Consider the following 18533-nt stretch of genomic DNA (forward strand, 5'->3'; position numbering starts at 1 on the left):
TGGACACAAAGCTGCTCCCTCTCCCTCAAATGAAACTTTGCCAACCTCTGCTGGTGAAAGCAGCTTTTTGCTCCCAACGTGAGCCAAATAATTTTGGGGAGAGAAGAGTTTTCTAGCGACAGTATGCAAGGTGGGGAGTGTTGCCCTTTGTTTTCCAGAGAAGAAAAATTCAAGGCAAACACTGAAAGCATTTAGTGTTTTTGCAAAACTGTAATAAACAGCTTAGTTTTTGCCACGTGGGAGTATTATGCAATCTAATTGTCTGTATTATTGTCATGCTGCTCACAAAATAAAAACACGAATGGCAAGTTCTATAGCTATATTAAATGAGGACATGGATAATATGATCCTCATTTGCCAAGAGATCTGACAAGGCTCAGTAAACACATGCTTGACACCTGCATTGATTTCCAGAGGTCTCTTCTACCAGCATTCCCTCTGCGTACCGACTGACCTGTTCCTCCAGCCCTGTACCCACTGGACAGATGTTGCCTCTCTAGGGGAACTCAGTGCTGGCAAGAACAAAGCAAGAACTAGGAGCTGTGGATGTTTTACTCTGTTAAGATAAGTCCTCAGCAAAGCGAGGGCCCCAGACTTACAGGATCTCAAACCTCTTTGAACAAACCCTATTAGGCAAAATGAGCGAAGCTAGACTGAGCTGACATTCTGCAGGTGAATGTGCAAAGTACACTGAATAAGTATCACTGACAACAGCAGTCGCTGCAGGGATTGCTCCCACACTGCACAGCTGGGGGGCACACCTGACTTGAGGGAAGGCAAGAGACAGGGCCATGCTTGCAATGCCTTCTTTACAAGAGAGTGGCTTTGCATTGCCCCCAATATGCGCCAGGGGCTGAAGGCCACAACTTGCCATGCAGTGGCCTAGATTTCGGGCTTAAACTCTGAAATCTAGGCCACTGAATGGCAAGTTGTGGCATTCAGCCCCCGGCAGTTCACTTAGTGTCTGGTGTAATGCAATTCAGTCATAGACTCTAAGAGGAGTTTTTCCTTCCAATACCATACAGTCTTCACGGACAGATTATTGTTCAGACAGACGAGTCTAATAAGTGCCTGACTGTTTGCACTGGGTAAGGAGGACCATGGCCTCTGTTACACATAAAAGGCTAGAGCCTGCTTTCAGTCAAACCAGATTAAATCCAATAAAGTCACTGAATTACTTTGGATTTACATTGGCATAACAGCAGAATTTGGCCCAAACTACTGAGATCACATATTATTATTATTCACTTATTAGACTCGTCTGTCCGAACAATAATCTGTCTATGAAGACTGTATGGTATTGGAAGGAAAAACTCCTCTTAGAGTCTATGACTGAATTGCATTACACCAGACACTAAAGTGAACTGCCTCTAGGAATGGTTTAACATGAAAATTACAAATGACAAAGAACTCTTTATATTCATGCTTATGGATTGCTGGCGCAATTGCCAAATGAATATAATCTACCCTCTTGGGACACCTGTGACAAACTGTTTCAGGGAGCTCAAATTTTTCCTAGTGTACATACATTCTAAATAATGGCAGGCAGTTGATTTCTGTAGGGGATCCCTAATGGCTAGGAGTCAATGATGCATTTAAAACTGATAAATGAGGTTTTCGGGATACTCTTAGAAAGAGCGAATGCTAGTTACTTTAGTTAGGATTTGCATTAATGAATGGGTGTTTTGTTTAGAGGTGTAGCAGAGGCGAGTTATCCAACTGACAGCATTGTTTGTGCGGGGGCGAGAGGTGCGGGGGTGAAGGGAGGGAGAGCTAGAATTTTGTACACCAGGGGAAGCCTAATAAATGTTGATGTACAAAGCTTTAATGTGCAGACTCCAAGGGGATAGGTGCCTTGATCAGCTTGCAGTAGAGCATTGGTTCTCAACCAGGGATTCAGGGCCCCCTGCAGTGCAGCAAGCAGGTTTCAGGGGGTCTGCCAAACAGGGCCAGTATTAGACTCGCTGGGGCGCAGGGCAGAAAGCCGAAGCCCCACCACATGGGGCTGAAGTCCGGGTCCCTGGGCCCTGCCACTCAGGTCTAAAGCCGAAGACTGAGCAACTTGGCTTCAAGGGGGCCCCTGTGGTGTGGAACCCAGGGCAATTGTCCTGCTTGCTACTCCCTAATGCCAGCCCTGGGTTTTATATGCAGAAAACCAGTTGTTGTGGCACAGCACATATAACGTGGGAGGGAGGGCTCAGAAAGAAAAAGGTTGAGAACCCCTGGAGTAGAGGATATGGCTGAAACAAACATTCCTGCCCAAAGAAATATCACAGTTTGTGTGCCTTGCCCTATTTCCAGCTGTATGCTTAATTTCCCCAAACACCAACTTCCTGCCTCAGTCAAGGGCTTGAAGCAGAGATGCCGAAATACGACGAGAGGCTGTTTCTGACCCTGATGGAATCTGGGCAATCTTGTGGGACTTCCAAACTGCCACGCAGCCGCTCATCCAAATCTGGAGCCTTTGCCCTTAACTAGAGCAGGTTATTTCCCGAGTTGCATCCATCACTGCACAGTATGCATTTGTATCCCTGTTGCTGCTGACAGACTTCAGGAGCATGATTCTTAATTACTCTGCTTCTGCACTGGGTGGAGAGGCTGGTGGGTTTAGCTATAAAGTTACCTTTTGCATTTGGGGCTGTGCAGGGGCCTGTCCTGTCTCTGTGTCAACCTCAGGCATGTCTACGCTTCAGTCCAGCGTGTGATTGCAGCTCAAGCAGACATATACCGATGCTCCATTCACCCATGCTAGCACCGCTAAAAATAACAAAGCTGGTGCTTCAGCACAGGCTAGCAATGCGAGAACATACCTAGGGCCCCCAGCATGCTTATATAGCCCACACTGAAGCCCGTGCTACCATGTCGACACCACTCTTTTTTAGCAGAGAAAGTGCAGGTGTGTCTTCCTGTGCTCCCATCACACCTAGAATCGCAGCACAGAGAAACCTTAGAGCAGGAATACTCAGATCTCAGTGGTTCAGGAGCCAAATTAGCACTCAACATTACCCAAAAGAGCCACCGTACTGTGAATTCATTGTTTCATTTACTATAGTAATAGTATCGTATTCTCACAGCAAATAAGTTAATAATGCAATGCAAGTTGATGACTTAATTGGTTAATGACATAATAAAAGCATCCCGATTGGTTAATAATTAAGTCACAGTGTTTTAATATCCTGTGCTACAAAGAGCTGCAGGAGACACATTAAAGAGACACTTGTGGCTCATGGGCTTCAGAGTACTACTGCCTTAGAACATCCATGAAAAGAAGCGAACAGCAAATGTGCACTATACTCTAGCCACACCTCAATCCACCCATGCTGGGAGCAGGATGGGCATAAGACCCACGTGCCAGCTGTGCACTGACTGGGAAGGCTCTCTGAGACTATCCCATACACAGAATCGTTCAACCTACTTTACAACTTGCCAGAACAGCACAAAAAAGCCTTAATGAAATGGAGGATAAGGTTGTTTTGGGGACTAAACCTCCCAGCATCAGCTACAGCAGAGAGCTCTTACTACCTCAACTGGAGAATGTATTATGACAGCATGACCAGCACTCAGAAATTGGTGCCTGAAGTTAGGCTTCCAAAGCCTCACTTTCAGAAGTGCTGAGCACCCACAAAACCCATGGACTTCAAAGGGAAACGCAGGTGTTCAGCACCTTTGAAAACCAAGCTAATTTTAATTTGAATTCTCAGTGATTGAAGATGTAGTATTGGGTTTGTCATTCTACTGTGATCAAATGTAAAACTCTCTCTCATCATTTTCTACTCTGATTTCAAACTTTAGCCAGGGCCTCAAATTGTCAGCTTCTAAATCAAAGTGAAGGACTCTTGCTCCAATTGAATTGTGATAATTGAGGTTTTTATACTGCTACTAACTTGGAATTATTTCTTCCTTTTTTTTCCCCCATCAAATGCATCCGATGAAGTGAGCTGTAGCTCACGAAAGCTTATGCTCTAATAAATTTGTTAGTCTCTAAGGTGCCACAAGTACTCCTTTTCTTTTTACCTTGGAATTAATGAGATAAGAATGAAACACTTTCAAGCTAGAATTTGAGGGCTTGAATAAGTCAATTATGCTAGGTGTTGGGGGTTTTGTTTGTGCAGATGGTTAATGTGCTCAGTGAAGTCACAAAGCTGTTCCCAACAGAGTAGTCAGGAAGACAAAGGTTTGTTACTTGCCTAAATCTGTAAGACAGATCGCTCTCTCACTCCTATAGTATAAGCATCATGCACTGGTCTAGTCATGAGACTCACTGACTCTTACAGAAGTCACACGGCTAAATCTCTCTTCATGCATCAGATACTGAGGTAAATAGCTGGAAATTAATGCTAAATTAGCTACAGTGCCTGTCTGCATCCTTTATTCTATAAAGGAGAGATATAAACAGAGTCAGGCTGTTTTCCCCCACAGTTTCAGGGACAGAGTGCTCGACATAAGCATGTCCTGTGCTATACACGCTCTACAGGTCAACTCAGAATGGCTGGTATTTTTGTAGGTTTGCACTATAATTCTGAAAGGAGCAAAAGGAACAGACCTCGTGACTTTTACCACAAACATATTATATTAAAGCAGCACATGATATTAATCTTCTCAACTCCGAGGACAGAATGGGGTCTTTATATATATGAAATGAAGATTACATTTAACAATATAATTTATAATGCTCCTTATTGGTGCAGAACTGAGCAAATTAACTTTAATTTGTCCCTTAGAATTTTGCTTTTAAATACTCACTGCCCTCATAGAGACATCAATAGCAGAAATTAGTAAAATCTGACTAACTCAACCCACCCAAATAAATCTTCATTAGTAGGCCTGTCAGTACTGCTTTCCACCAATCCAGAGTGCGTGTCATTACCAATAGCCACAAGGATTTCACTTTATAAGCACATGCATGGCTTCCTCAATGTAAATCCATTTTAAAATACTGCTGTATTTGCCACCTGTGATGTTGCACTCCATGTGTTTTATGGCAATATGCTAATGAGTGTGAATAAAATGTAACTGGGCTAAAGGGGGCTGGCCTGTGCTCCGGGGCTGGGGGGTAGGAGCACATCACCCACCCACCTGCCTAGAGCTCCAGAGCTGGGGAAGGGAGGCTAGCAGCCATGCAGGGTGGGGCCTCGGGCAGAAGGGGCAGGCCGAGCCAACCTCCCCGAGCCCGTGGTTCACCCGCCTCCCATGTGTATAGAATTGTTGAAATCAAACTGGATAGAATTCTAGCACCATTACAATTTGAAAGCTGACCGTCTTGTTTTTGAAGTTACTGAGAGTTAACAGAGAAGCTTATGCACTACGGTAGCAGCAAATTTTAAAAAAAAGCATAATTAAATGAACACAGGACTTAGTTCAATGTGGAATACAAAGATGGGCAGAGCAGATTGTGTGCATAACTTCCCCTGAGAAAAGCAGCTCAGACAGGAAAAGCTAAAGCCAAAAGTAGACCAGTTTCTGAAGTTTTTGTGAAACTAGCATATATAATCACACACACACCAGTCGAGTGTTGAGCATATGTCAATTTGATGATGAGAAACAGTACATTAAATGATTGTTTCTTTATCCAGTTAATATCAAAGCAACATACATAGTTACAGTATGCTGGCTGCTGAGATACACTGCGAACCAGAAAATGTTGGACAAACAATGGGCCACATTCTGCTCAGTTACTGATGTAAATCCAGAGTAACTAAATTAATAGATTTACAGTGAACTTGACACTAATTTGAGCTGAACTGCACTTTGGCTTTTAAGGCTCTGGATACTACAGTATGCAAAACAGAGTTGTCCTGTAATGGGAGTACGGTACCCTTCAATGTACGAAGAGGAGACTCCTGGCTTGCTGCCAGGCCAGCTGCCATCTTGTTTCAGTTCAGATGCAGAATGCTGGTGGGTCACTGATCTCTCATGAGGACTTCATACTTGTCCTTTCTGTGAGCCAAATTTGGCAGGGCTTTAAATGGAGCAGAGTTCTCTTTGGCTTCCCATGGGAGCCTGGCCCTACGAAGCCTGCATACTTTGGACACTTGTTACTTTGTTTCATCTCAAGAAAGTTATCTAGTATGAACCACAGCATTACTCTTTACAGACCAGATCCTCAGCCTCTGTAAAACATCATAGCTCTATTTACTATTTAAATTGAGCTATGCCAGCTGAGGATCTGACCAATATCATTGTGAAGATGGTTTTAAAATATCCATTCTACCCCTCCCAGGAGTCAGTTGGTCACACAGGCCTTTCCTAACTAAAGACTTAAAGGCGTGATGGTAATCAGCATTACAGCTAGTCAGGAATTCTTCATCAGAACCAACAAACAGTTTATCAGTTTGATAAAACTTTCACCAAAAAGATTTCTAGGGTCCAGGATGGAATCTCTGGTCAAAATGAAGGAGAGTGGGGGGAGAGACCCACCTCAGAATAGCCAATACCCACTGAGAGGACATTCGCTGGTAGTCCCAGGTTCAAATCCATGTTCTGCCAAATTCAGAGCAGGGATTTGACTGCAGGTCTCCTATAGCCCAGGTGAGTGCCTTAAGCACAGGGCTACAGAGTCTGTGCGTCTCTCTCAGCCTCTCCTGAGTTTATCAGGCGGAGCTGGGATTTGAAGTTGAGCCTCTCACATCCAGGGATGTGCTCTAACCACTGGACTATTGGTTACTTTGGGCTGGGCCTCTCTCTTTTTCTATTTTTTTTTAAACAAAAAAAAAAAAGGAAGGGTCTTGGTTTCTTTCCTCTTCAGAAGGCAAACAAATGTCAAAACCTCACAAGATTTTGCAAAATGGAATTCTGGTTTCCAGCCTGCCCTAGTTACCATGCATTAATTAACATGTCCTAACACATTTCAAGTCTGGTCTAGACAAACAGATTTTAAACTTGGCCAATTTAGTCCGTGTTCATGCCGAGCTACCTTGTGCTACCACCCCTTAAATTCTGGACTAGACTTCTGCATCCCGTCTGCAACTCTACATGGTATGCGGGGACATCTAGTTGCTGACTCCTATACTACAAGTAGACTTATCTGAGTGATTGTTGTGGACAGCATCTTTCTCCTGGGTTTGACTCCTTGCAGCAATAAATGTCCCAGCTGTAACACTATTCGGAGCCACCAAACGGTGCTTTAACAGCCTTCAGGTCAACAGAGCTTGTATATTAGTTCTCGTGGGGTGAGAGGATGAATTCTGTACAGTTGTAATGCAGTTTTCCATCTTGAGCACATCAGTGAAGTCTCTTCTTCCTTGGTTTCTCTGTCTTCATCTTACAAGTTGGAGCTGATGCATGCAGGTATCATAGAATATCAGGGTTGGAAGGGACCTCAGGAGGTCATCTAGTCCAACCCCCTGCTCAAAGCAGGAACAATCCCCATTTTTTTTTGCCCCAGATCCCTAAATGGCCCTCTCCAGGATTGAACTCACAACCCTGGGTTTACCAGGCTAATGCTCAAACCACTGAGCTATCCCTCCCCCCGTCTATATTCACGCAAACAAACAAAACAGTACATGGTGCCAAAACACAACAATGGCCAGGACTGATTCCAATGGAACTAGAGTATGTACCAGAAAGGATAAAATGTACAGCTGTCCACCCAATTGAAAAACCTTCCAGCATGTGAATAGGATGAACTTATTCTAGTCCTGGGTCCTCGCCTAAAATGCAGATAGTTTGAGAAGTTTGATGCATGGGTTTTATATTGTGCCTGACCATCTGGTTTCTAAAATGCCCTGTTGGGTTCAATTGGAAGTGGCAAGAACCTGGCCTACGAAAATCTGCTGTTTCCATAGCAACCTGCACAACAGCCATAGCTCAGAGACAGCACTTTCTCTGTAGAGATCCTCAATTCAGCAATAGAATAGACAAAAAACCTCAAAAAACACAAGCAAGCGGCTTGAACTTTAAAAAACACCTACCAGACAGTCACCTTTAATCCCTCCTCCACTGCAGTAGCTATTTCTGAATGTTTGTGTTACTCTTAAAAGCTTTATGCACCCTATAACTATGCCAACATGTTGTGCTCTTAAAGATAAGATGGTCACAGCTGCTAATTAAAAACAGAGAAATCTCTCTTCACTAGACTTCAACATGCATATTTGGCTTTCCTCCTTTGTCAGCTCCTGGGGATTGCGGACCATGGAACCTTCTAGAACCAAACGATCTGTGCAACAGGGTCTGGATCCAGGCAGTAGGACAAACTGAGCAGTCCCCAGAGCTTGAAAAGGCAGACTGCTTCTTTAAGATTGAGTCTAATAAGGTTCAGCTGCATCTAGTTATTATCAAGGCAGTCTAGAGTTTCCCTGGTTTGGCCTCATCTGCTAAGACAAGACTCGGGAAAACAGTCCAAAAACACTTGGTTTAATGTCTAAATGCCTATTAACATAAGGTGGGGTTGAACAGAAGGCATGAATATGCCTACATAGGATCCTGAAAGATTAACTTGGACATGGAAGTGGTGTGATGTGTCCCTGACTGGGGAAGAGGAGGTTATTTACTCTAACTAGAAGTTCTTTGAGGCATGTGGTCCCTATCTGTATTCTGCACATGGGCATACATGTGCGGCATGCACCCAAGTCCAGAAGTTTTTCCAAGCAGTGTCTGTTGACCTGCACATGTGCAGTTTCTTTCTTCGTACTCCCAACCGAGGGCATAATGGGCAGTGTGTGTTGACGCCACTCCAGTTCCTCCTCAAGTCCAAAGCAAAGGAGAAGGAGGGCAGGTAGTGGAATCCAGATAGGGACCACACATCTCGAAGAACCTCCAGTTAAAGAAAGTAATCTCCTCTTCTTCAAGTGCTGGTCCCTATGTATACTCCACACATGGGTGACTTGCGAGCAGTCATCAGGGAGAAGGTGAGTGCAAGGAGGGTGTAGTAGAGCGGTTTGTAATACGGCCATTCCTACTGCTGCATCCACAGCTGTCACTTGAGTAGTGTGCCATAAACATGTGGACAGATCACCAAGTTGTGGCTTTGCAAATCTCCTGCAACAAGGCATCTGATAAGGATCCCCTGGAAGCAGCTTGTGCTTGCGTGGAGCAAGCTGTAACACCCCCAGGCATAGGCGCCGACTCCATGGGTGTTCCAGGGCTGGAGCACCCACGGAAAAAAAATTAGCAAGTGCGTAGCACCCACTGGGGGCCAGTTCCCCCCTGCTCCTCAGAGCCTCCTGCCTGCCAGTGGCCCCCACTGATCAACCCCTCCCTCCCAGCACCTACCACCCACCGCAATCAGCTGTTTTGGGGTGTGCAGGAGGCGTTGGGGGGGGAGGGGGAGGAGTGGGGATGGGACCGGAACTGGGCAGGAAGAGGCGGGGCAGGGGCTTGGGGGAAAGGGGTTGGGTGAAGGAAGGGCTTGGGGTGGAGCAGGGGGGTTAAGCACACACCAGGCCCAGAGGAAGCCAGAGCCTATGCCCCCCGGGATCGGGAAGATTTGCTATCTTATAGCATACTAGCATGCATTCTGAGACCCACTTAGAAATTCTCTGTGAGGCTACAGCTTGGCCCCTTCATCTTTCTGCTATGGATAGTATGTTGGACCACTCTTTGGAAGCCCGATGACTGGAGTCAAGAGTCTCTATGCATAACCAGCCCTGTGGTCAAGAACCAGGATGCAGTATCAGCAGTGCCCACCATGGCCTGGAGAGCCACCTTTGCCACCAGCCTCCACTCGTCCACCAACGACTGGAACTGAGCCTGGTCTTGCACGGGGAGTGGTCTTTAAATTCTGCCAGCCTGGTGTAGGTATTAAGTCGTGTTTAGCCAAAAACGACTGATAGTTGGCTATATGAAAATGGAGGCCTGTGGCGATGACCACCTTCCTGCCCAGGAGATTCAGCCTCTTTGACCCTTTCTCTGGTGGGGTGGATTTCTGCAGGTACTGCCAAGCCCTTTCTGCAGCCACTTGCAGTACCAGTGAATTAGGGGCAGGGTGCGTAAAGAGAAAATTGGAGCCTCTGTCCAGCACAAAGTAACATCTCTCAGCTCGCTCTGGGATGGGGGCATGTGCCAAATCATTCTGACCGGTTACAGTACGACCTTGTTTATGGGAAGAGCCACCCTTGACAGTCCCTGTGGCTGTAAGATGTCCAAGAGACAACGTTGGGGGTTCTGGACCTCCACCAGCAGGATTTGCAGGTCACTAGCCTGTTCTAAAAGGTGATCTTGATATTGCTGGTGGTCATCCAGCAGAGAGGGTAACAACAGACGACAGTGTCATTCAGTGATAAGGTGGCTCTGGTCAGAACCGGTGGTACCAGCTCAGGGTCTTCCTTCTCGTACACTGATGGAACCAGCTAACAAGAGGAGGAAGAGCGGTAGGTCTCTTGCAAAGGTGCTGGGCATCTGCTAGATGGATCCCAGGACCCCAGTATGGCCAGAAGGAGGGATCTATTAGTGTGACACATGGCCAGAAAAGGTTAAGTAGCTTGCAGACTAAATGACCCAGGTTAACCTTTAGAGAGACGGTAGAAAAGTATGTAAATAGAAATTAGGCTATTCCATGTTAGATGGGCTAGAACTTTAATTTTCTAACAATACAGATTTGCATTTTTAGAGATGATATTAATTGTAGGTGTTACTTATATCTTGTTAGATGTTAACCATGTAAACAGATAGTTCCTTTCACTATAGCTATTGAATCAGAGCTCAAAAGGGAATATTAACATTTAGATGAATTATTGGGTGGAAAAATGTCATTCTCTATTGTCTCTTTAAAGTGTGCAATAAACTGCTTAATGGATAAATTACCTTATGTTAATCCATGTAGTTAATTACCAGTGATGCTTAGGAAATAGGTTTACTTCAAAGTCTCAATGATTGCCTATTGTTCGCCTAAGGACTCCATGCTGTCAAGAGAAGACCTGGAACTGTATAAAGGTGTCTTGGGTCCTGATCCTTTTTATCTCAGATCTGCTTGATGCTTTATGCAGGGGAAGTTGAGTCATAAAACAGATCTCCAATCCCGTCTGGATCACCTTGAATTTGAACACTGGACTATAACCTATAGACTAATTCTGAAAGAACTCTTTGCAACTACAAAGCTCACCATCGCGAATATAAAACTGATCTCAGAATGGTATTCATGTCTGTATGTATGTATGTATATGGATCTTTTAACTAATACTCACTCCCTCTTTTAATAAATTTTAGTTTAGTTAATGAGAATTGGCTGTAAGCATGTCTTTGGGTAAGATCTGGAGTATTCATTAACCTGGGAAGCAATGTGTCCGATCCTTTGGGATTGGTAGAACTTTCTTATCTGATGGATAAGTTTCAGTAATTATCATATTTCACTTGGGTGTCTAGGTGGAGGCCTAAGGCTGGGTTGCTTTAAGAGATCTGTGTTTTGGCTTCTGGGTAACCAGTGAGGCATTATAGAAGCTGTTTTGTGGTGGCTTGGTGGATCCAAGTACTGGAATGACCACCCCATTCTTTGCAATTTGCCCTAATTAAGTAACCTCAGTGTGGCTCCCCTGGGACCCCCATCATAATTGGTCACAGTGGTCCCCATGGAAAGTGATACCAAGCATCCCTGGGGGTGGGGGAACCATAGCTGGGAGGAGAGGGTTGCTGCAGCTGTCTGGGCTCCTGTGCCACATCAGACACATTGCAGGGTGCACTCTCTCCTCTGACTCTTCCGAGGAAGACAAGAGCGGCAGCAGAAACGGTGGTACCGTCAGTACTGAGAGGCCCCTGTCTGATGGATAGGGAAGGGGTCTCTCTTGCAATGATAGCAGTGGTTCATCCTCCGATGCAAGAACCTCCCTGAAAACTGTCAGGCCTGACAGAAGTGGAGACTGTGGGTAGGGGAGAAAGACCTCCTGTGTCAGAAAAGTCTGTGTGGCCTGGGTCTGCAGGGTTCCCATTGAGACACTACAGGGAGCCATTTCTACCATTGGAGCTAGCCGGTTTCTGCATTGCTGAGGCTGTACCAATGGTACATCCAGACCAGTGCTCATGAATAGGATTGACCTGTGCGCCCTGGTACCATGGTCACTGTTGGCAGATCCCTTTTCTTCATCTTACCCTCTAGGTTGGGGGCCTTCAAAGCCAGTTCCACAGGATTTGTACACAACGTCTCACCCGACCCGGCATGGCTTGGGGAGAGAACGCAATTCTTGTGGGCAGTCCACTGCAGGCATCTGCCCTTATAGCCACAAGAGTGTTTCTTACTCTCATGGGGAACCCTGCATCTTGAGTCTTTGGGCTCCACTCCATGGTCTGTGTTCACACAAGCACAGAATATCAGGGTTGGAAAGGACCTCAGGAGGTAATCTAGTCCAACTCCCTGCTCAAAGCAGGACCGATCCTCAACTAAATCATCCCAGCCAGGGCTTTGTCAAGCCTGATCTTAAAAACTTCAAAAGGAAGGAGATTCCACCACCTCCTTATTAACGCATTCCAGTGCTTCACCACTCTCCTAGTGAAAAAGTTTTTCCTAATATCCAACCTAAACCTCCCCCACTGCAACTTGAGACAGAGGGGTTCAGAGGGATACTGCTGGCCAGCTGAGTCCAATGTACGTGAGGGTCTCCCATGTCAGGGTCAGATTGGGGCCTCAAAGCCTCCATCAGCCTGAGCTCTTGGGCCTTTCTGGTTCTGGGGAGGAAGGACTTGTGCATCTCTGCAGAGTGCAGCATCTGTCTGTCCCAGATGGTACAGGAATCATTGATGGTTGCTGCAGATGGAAAAGGAGCAAGGGCAGGAGACAGTTCTTGAAGCATAGGACCTGGGATAAAGAGGGTCCCCCCCCCCCAACCAGGGTGGAGGAAGGAGTTCCTACACTACAATAGAACTATTTACAGCAAACATATGCAATAATTCTTTGAGAGATTAGAAGAGCTAAGGAGGACAGGGTTGTGACTCAGGCCATGTGGTGGTAAGAGGGAACGAGAGTGGCATCAACCCACATCACCCCTTATACCCTCAGTTGAGAGCACAAGGGAAGATACTGTGCATATGTGGGTCAATGGACACTGCTTGGAAAAACTTCCAGACTCAGGCACATGGTATGCATGCCTGCCCACATGTGGAATACACATAGGGACCAGCACGCAAAGAATGTTTTGCTATCTCCTGTTTAGAGTTTTACCTGGCTGGTTTGAAATAGTACTTTTTGTTCATTTTTCAGAAGAGTTCATTACTACTAGTTACTCTCTCATGCTAAAAATTCTCTCTGCCATACCTTCTGTTTCATTGGCTTCCTATATGCTGCAGCGTCTCGGGATTGAACAAAAGCTTTCGAGCATCTTAAACACTCTAGAAGCAGAATGAGCCATTACCAATTTTCTGGCTAGTGGTATTTCTCTAGGATCTAACCCAACATGGTACCAATTGCTCTCAGTTTTCAATAAGGCCACTGAACATGGAGAGGATTAAGAACCCCACAATAAGTGCTTGGTACTTGGGCCCTTACTGACGGCTACAATTGGAGGGTATAACCTCAAGGAACTAATGCATAATTTCAATTACCTGTCTATCAGGAGACCTGATGTTATGGTCATGGGTGCTTGTACAAAAGCTATCTGCAATTTAAGGACATCCCCTTCTATGTGACTCCTTTCCTACTCTTTACCACCACATTTCTTCCAGCTCTGTGCAGACAATAGCTCTTGCGTAGCTTTAATACTATCTCAAAACAGAATTTGAAGAATGGCTGATGACTAATTGAGCTGGCCAGAAGCTCAACTCTAGGATTTTCTATAGGACGTGGCGGCTTTGGAAACCTTTCCATTAGACCCCTTTTTGTAACAATATTTTTTCTACTGTTCTCTGTGCATCAATTCAAGGAAACCCCTGAAGAAACTTGACATTTTCTTCCCCTTAGAAAAATCTAAACAAAAAGAAAAAAGGGCCTTCAGAAATTAGATCTATTTTCCCCTTAATCATTTTTGCTTCTACTGTTGAGCTCGTAACAAAAAAAATCTAAACAAACTTTTAAAAGGAAAGTTTTTTTCATTGCATTACTGGTGTCAGCTGAGTGTCTAGTCCAAAGTGAGTCAAGCTTTCTGGGTATTAAAAAAAAAAAAAGGGCAATGGGATATTTACTGACAGCTGTTGAACCAAGCAAGGAACTAACATTTTGCAACTCATCAAAACCTACAAAAGGGAATTGGGAGGGGGGAAATCTGACTGACAGGTTGAAACTTACAAATGTGGAAGGGGATGAGATGGACCCCAAACAGCACAATTTCAGATGAAAAATGGGTAACTTCAACCAGCAGAAGATGAAATATTGGCATAAGCACTAATGAAAATAAATTGCTGTCCCTTAAAAAAAAAAAAAAAAAAAAAAGGGAGGAAAAGCCTTTCCATTCCATTGTGTGAACAGTCTCAGACTTACTGCCTGTCTCTAATGGCGATATTTGTACCTACCAGTACAAATACCAGCATATATGTGCCACACAAGTGGAAACAGTGTTTACCCTGGTTTGAAACTGTAAATTGTACTGGTGCAAGCCCCGTAGTGCTCTGGTTTAGCATATCTACACTAGGTTTGCATCAGTGAAGATATAGGAGTACTAATAATCCAAGGTAAACGGGCCATTGAACGCTTCTGTCCATTCTGCCAAAGGCTTCTCTGCTGCTCAGCAAAATTCCATTACATTTGCTCAAACATACAAAGCCACTCAAATTCTTTGGGGCTCTGCATGGGCCATATTGTAGAGAAATAGATGAATACCATGTCCTTGATGTTCTCCTAGTTATTTTTATGATCACATAAATTTTTACAAAACTGTAATTGCTTCACTCCTGTTCATTTCAGAGCATTAGTATGATCAAATGAGAACAATGTCCAGAAGTGTAAGTTCATATTGAGTAGAAGCTTTTGAATTGTCCACAAGGATCCTTAAGTCCTTCCTGGGTTCTAAAGAATGAACCACACAACAATGTGTACAAGTAGTTTACTTTCTTGCTTTCAATGAGTCTTACATTTTTCAATATGGAATCTCGTCTGTTGGCATAGCTTGCTTAGGTCTCTCTAAGGTTCATGACTCTTCTCTAGTCTTGACTAACCTAAATACTGCTGCAGCTGTAAACTTTGCTACCTCACTATTCTCCCACTTTCAGATCACTGTTAAGCACTGGAGCATAATATGGAGCTAAGTCAAATGACTGGCAATAGAAGGTTCTAGAAACTCTCCGGTAATACTCTGATGGGACCAGGGAATAGCTTTGCCAAAGCCATCAGTATTGCCAATAACTCAAGAAGCACTGCTTCAATTCATAGTAATTAAGCCCTCAGACTAGGACCTTGTCTACCCCCCCCTAAAAAAAAAAATAGTCTAAGTGACATTGATGGATTTTATGGTAGTGTATCACACCATATTATTTACTTGAGTTTTGGAGTTTCAAATCAGTATTCAGTTCATTCCTGTCTAAGCAAAACCCTCTTGCACTTTCCAGGAGGCCTAGTGAATAGTGCATTTGTTATAAAATCCTGAAGGGCAAGGGCTTAAAATAAATATATTGAATAAAATCTGAGATATTAACAACTAACCTAAGGAAGCTTTCAACTGTAGGATATGAATGACTTCAAAGCAATCAAGTAGGTGATCAAGCTTAACTCTAGATAAGCAGCTGTAAATCCATCCTACAGTAAAAATCTAAACCCCACACCTTGTTCTGCTCACCTCATCTCAAAAAAGATTATTAGAAAAAAGCACAGAGAAGGGCAACAAAAATGACTGGGGTATGGAACAGCATCCGGAGGAGATCAAAAGGAGACTGGGACTGTTCATCTTAGGGGGAAAAAAAAAAAAAAAAAAAAAAAAAAAAAAAAAAAAGAGATGACTAAGCGAGGATATGATAGACATCTATAAAATCATGAATGGTGTGGAGAAAGTGAATAGAGAAGTGTTATTTACCCATTCACATCACACACAAACCAGGGTTCAGTCAATGAAATTAATAGGCAGCAGTTTTAAAACAAACAAAAAGGAAATACTTCACACAATGCACAATCAACCTGTGGAACTCATTGTCAGGGGATGTTGTGAAGGCCAGAAGTATAACTGGGTTTAAAAAAAGAATTAGATAAATTCATGGAGGATAGGCCATCAATGCTATTATCCAAGATGGTCAAGGACACAACCCCATGGTGTGGGTGTCCGTAAGCCTCTGACTGCCAGAAGTTGGGACTGGATAACAGGGGATGGATCACTCAATAATTGTCCTGTTCATTCCCTCAAGCATCGGCAACTGTCAGAAGACTGGATACTGGGCTAGATGGCCCATTGGTCTGATCCACTATGGCCATTCTTATGTTCTTACCTGTCCCCTCAGCTCCGCCTAACCTTTTTGTATAGTCCCTTGATGCACATTGTCTAAATGTTCAATTGAGCAGTCAGGTCCAGGGACTATTTATGTTGGTTGTGTAATGCTAAGTCCAATAGGGTCCTGATCCTGGTTCAGGGTCCTTAAATGCTACTGCAGTAGCAAAACTGAAGAGATCATAGAGTTAGACTCTATGGCAGGGTAATACTTTTGTGACTTTTAAGGTGTCTTGTTCGAGTGTTTATTCACCCTATTTTCAGACTAGCCAGTGTCTGATATATTTGTGGGGGGATTGGTCCCCATGGTCACATGGTACTATTTCCTTTTCTTGATTGGCAGATTAGCAAGCTACTTTGTCCCAAAGTAGGACAGTTTTGAAGGATGACTCCTCTCAGACACTCCAGTGCCACCCAGTCATCATGGTGGTGCTAAGGCCTGGAGAGATTTAATTTTTGTTTAACATACTAGATGTGCTACATAACATAACACCCAGCTGTAAACTGCATCCTAACAGTCTATTCTGCCCCTGCATCCTAACTCCACTTTCCAAAATGGAGGGTCTCTTCAGTCACACCCTTGTACAACGACAGCAGCTGCTCCACACAGTCACCGAGTGAAATGCACATTTTCTGAGCACAGCCTATGTATTACCGACTATGGAATTGCTTCAAACTTCACTGCACATAAGTTTAGCATTCTTGCCAAGTCTGTCATCACTTAACTCCAATTCACTCCATCATTTGTATGGGCATTGCAGCTATTTCACTTCTAAAATTATAAGTCAAGCTGGTTCTGTTTCAAAACCTCTTTGGCTTAAAATAAAAATATGGATCAGACTTGCAGTGGGAAACAAATCCAGTTATACGAACTGCAGTGGAGGTGCATTTTTCTCCCTTTAGCACAAATTTGTACCTGAAGCATATCAGTTGTTTAACATCCTCAGCTGAAGCCACATTCACATGCAAATACTGACGTTAAAATATTTATATCTTTCCACACATCCAGCATTTCAACCTGAAGTCTCCTACCTTCCTCATCCGAACAGCAGGAAAACCTGATGCTTACAGTGTCTGTTCTGCACAACATTTTGTCATTTGTTTCATCTCCTCCTCCAAATAAAAATAAAAATGCTTTGAATAAAGAAGACAATGGGAGCCAGGTATGACAGCTCTAGAAAGTTGCTGACTCTGCAGCCTCTCCTGTTGTCCCGGTACCTGCAACCAATAAACAATTTCTTACTTGAAAAGCCACCACATGCATGGACACTTGAGTACAGGATCACCACACACTACTGTGTTCAGGGTATTTTAGGTGACCTTGCTATTTCAAACAGGCAGCCTCCATACATGGACCCTACTCTAAGAGAGGTCCACTCTCCTGGGGCTAGGCTGGATGAGAGTAGGAGTGAAGGGGTGTGGAGTACGGAAGGAATCCTTTACCTACCCAATAGTTTGCAGAGTAAATGACTGGTGGAGCTGCATGCCAACAAACCCCCCAGTCCTGCTCCTCCTTTAGACCACTGTAGTCCCCCAAACCTTGCTGTTCAGGGACTGGCATGGAAGCCCAGCCTTCAGTGGGTGCATAACCACAATTCTGTCTCCCCAAAATACTACCCACCACTGCCTTGTATAGCAGAAACACATGGGTTCTGCTGCCTGTGGGGCCTTCTGCTGCCATACGGTGGGTGTCCATATGGATATGTCCCCAGGCCTACTCTTCCAGTAGGTACTGGATCTGGGACCCAGCTACTTTCTTGTTGAGATGTCAAACTGGGGAGGGTTTGAGCTGGAAAAACTTCACATTTGGGTTTGCCCACAAATCTCCACATGGTGTTTTGGCTCCAGGTTCTATTTTATCCAGATCTTTGAAGTCCAGGGGTAGGGTTTGAACCAATTCCAGACTGGGCAGGTGAGAGGAAAAGGGGCAATTGCCCCAAAGCCCAGAATATATGGACACTTCTTCTGAAATCAGCAAAAGGGAAAACTACTTAACGCTTGGGTTGTCATTCGGCATTATTGTCAATACTCCATTTCAAGAAACACTGGTCACCTCTCATCTACTAGAGAGAAGGCCAATCTCTCTTCACTGACCCCTGGGAGGGGTTGGTGTCTGCATGGGGTATCTAATGTAACATTCTAAATTAAGTGCACATGCCCTCCAAAATTAAACAGTTTCTCCTTGGCTGTACACTGGGGAAGATGGTACTCTAGGGTCTCTCATCCAGAAGGGTTTAATCTGCCATGAATGGGGATAAACAACTCAAA

General features: G+C 44.3%; 1 protein-coding gene and 1 long non-coding RNA gene across 2 annotated transcripts in view; both read right to left on the minus strand.

Annotated features, from left to right (window-relative positions):
• NECAB2 (N-terminal EF-hand calcium binding protein 2) overlaps positions 1-18533 on the minus strand; it is a 394502-nt gene that overhangs the window by 361039 nt on the left and 14930 nt on the right. The gene's annotated exons all lie outside the window — the stretch shown is intronic.
• LOC122456303 lies at positions 1858-7391 on the minus strand. The gene is made up of 3 exons (XR_006275150.1): positions 4015-7391; positions 2055-3883; positions 1858-2020 (listed from the first exon to the last, which is right to left on the minus strand). It is a non-coding gene; the product is annotated as an uncharacterized LOC122456303 (long non-coding RNA).

The sequence above is a fragment of the Dermochelys coriacea genome, chromosome 12 (assembly GCF_009764565.3).
Source record: "Dermochelys coriacea isolate rDerCor1 chromosome 12, rDerCor1.pri.v4, whole genome shotgun sequence".
NCBI classification, from domain to species: Eukaryota; Metazoa; Chordata; order Testudines; family Dermochelyidae; genus Dermochelys; species Dermochelys coriacea.